Consider the following 2,500-nt stretch of genomic DNA (forward strand, 5'->3'; position numbering starts at 1 on the left):
CATTATTCAGACGAAAAGGCAAAGCACATCCTCTCCAGTATCTATGGTCATAAATCAAGAGACCGAGAAGAGACTGTGCCACGTTTCAGATGTACAGTTAGATCAATAGCAGATGACTGAGACTGTTTCAGATGTACAGTTAGATCAACTGCAGGTGACTGAGACTGTTTCAGATGGACAGTTAGATCAACTGCAGGTGACTGAGACTGTTTCAGATGGACAGTTAGATCAATAGCAGGTGACTGAGACTGTTTCAGATGGACAGTTAGATCAATAGCAGGTGACTGAGACTGTTTCAGATGGACAGTTAGATCAATAGCAGGTGACTGAGACTGTTTCAGATGGACAGTTAGATCAATAGCAGGTGACTGAGACTGTTTCAGATGGACAGTTAGATCAACTGCAGGTGACTGAGACTGTTTCAGATGGACAGTTAGATCAATAGCAGGTGACTGAGACTGTTTCAGATGGACAGTTAGATCAATAGCAGGTGACTGAGACTGTTTCAGATGGACAGTTAGATCAATAGCAGGTGACTGAGACTGTTTCAGATGGACAGTTAGATCAATAGCAGGTGACTGAGACTGTTTCAGGTGGACAGTTAGATCAATAGCAGGTGACTGAGACTGTGCCACGTTTCAGATGGACAGTTAGATCAATAGCAGGTGACTGAGACTGTTTCAGATGGACAGTTAGATCAATAGCAGGTGACTGAGACTGTTTCAGATGGACAGTTAGATCAATAGCAGGTGACTGAGACTGTTTCAGATGGACAGTTAGATCAATAGCAGGTGACTGAGACTGTTTCAGATGGACAGTTAGATCAACTGCAGGTGACTGAGACTGTTTCAGATGGACAGTTAGATCAATAGCAGGTGACTGAGACTGTTTCAGATGGACAGTTAGATCAATAGCAGGTGACTGAGACTGTTTCAGATGGACAGTTAGATCAATAGCAGGTGACTGAGACTGTTTCAGATGGACAGTTAGATCAATAGCAGGTGACTGAGACTGTTTCAGGTGGACAGTTAGATCAATAGCAGGTGACTGAGACTGTGCCACGTTTCAGATGGACAGTTAGATCAATAGCAGGTGACTGAGACTGTTTCAGATGGACAGTTAGATCAATAGCAGGTGACTGAGACTGTTTCAGATGGACAGTTAGATCAATAGCAGGTGACTGAGACTGTTTCAGATGGACAGTTAGATCAATAGCAGGTGACTGAGACTGTTTCAGATGGACAGTTAGATCAATAGCAGGTGACTGAGACTGTGCCACGTTTCAAATGGACAGTTAGATCAACTGCAGGTGAAGTCATTATTCACTCTAGAGAGAGAGATACAGGTGGCTGTCGCTGTGTGACTGTGGATCCAAGGTGGTTGCTATGCAGATGGAGATGGACTTAGCTGGGAGATGTAAACAATTGTTCTGATCTAGTGCGCTCTGATGTGTGTGTGTGTGTGTGTGTGTGTGTGTGTGTGTGTGTGTGTGTGTGTGTGTGTGTGTGTGTGTGTGTGTGTGTGTGTGTGTGTGTGTGTGTGTGTGTGTGTGAACTAGTGTACTCCAATGGGGAGCGACGTGGCCCACACGGCTTCATTTAGCTGATTCACTGCCATGACGTTAGTACCATTAAGCTACTGCCATATCGATCACATCAACCGTCAACCTCAGATGACATGCTGTCAGTGGATACCTCCCCTCCCCTTACTCCTCCTCTCCCCTCTCTCCTCTCCTCTCCTCTCCTCCCCTCTCTCCTCCCCTCCCCTCTCTCCTCTCCTCCCCTCTCTCCTCCTCTCTCCTCCCCTCCCCTCTCTCCTCCCCTCTCTCCCCTCTCCTCCCCTCCCCTCTCTCCTCTCCTCCCCTCTCTCCTCCCCTCCCCTCTCTCCTCCCCTCCCCTCTCTCCTCCCCTCCCCTCTCTCCTCTCCTCCCCTCTCTCCTCCCCTCCCCTTGCTCCTCCCCTCCCCTCTCTCCTCTCCTCCTCTCTCTCCTCCCCTCTCTCCTCTCCTCCCCTCTCTCCTCCTCTCCCCTCTCCTCCCCTCTCTCCTCCCCTCCCCTTGCTCCTCCTCTCCCCTCTCTCCTCTCCTCCCCTCTCTCCTCCCCTCCCTCCTCTCCTCTCTCCTCCCCTCCCCTTGCTCCTCCCCTCCCCTCTCTCCTCTCCCCCTCTCTCTCCTCCCCTCCCCTCTCTCCCCTCTCTCCTCTCCTCCCCTCTCTCCTCCCCTCCCCTCTCTCCCCTCTCTCCTCTCCTCCCCTCTCTCCTCCCCTCCCCTCTCTCCTCCTCTCCCCTCTCTCCTCCCCTCCCCTCCCCTCCCCTCCTCTCTCCTCTCCTCCCCTCTCTCCTCCCCTCCCCTCCCCTCTCTCCTCTCCTCCCCTCTCTCCTCCCCTCCTCTCCCCTCTCTCCTCTCCTCCCCTCTCTCCTCTCCTCCCCTCTCCTCTCCTCCCCTCTCTCCTCTCCTCCCCTCCCCTCTCTCCCATCCTCTCATCTGTCTTTCTGTCTGGCTG

At 51.8% G+C, this 2,500-nt stretch overlaps 1 protein-coding gene across 8 annotated transcripts in view; it reads right to left on the bottom strand.

The window, feature by feature from the left end:
- LOC139375436 (neuronal cell adhesion molecule-like) overlaps positions 1-2,500 on the bottom strand; it is a 139,850-nt gene that overhangs the window by 42,869 nt on the left and 94,481 nt on the right. The gene's annotated exons all lie outside the window — the stretch shown is intronic.

This window comes from Oncorhynchus clarkii, chromosome 2 (assembly GCF_045791955.1).
Source record: "Oncorhynchus clarkii lewisi isolate Uvic-CL-2024 chromosome 2, UVic_Ocla_1.0, whole genome shotgun sequence".
Lineage (NCBI taxonomy): Eukaryota > Metazoa > Chordata > Actinopteri > Salmoniformes > Salmonidae > Oncorhynchus > Oncorhynchus clarkii.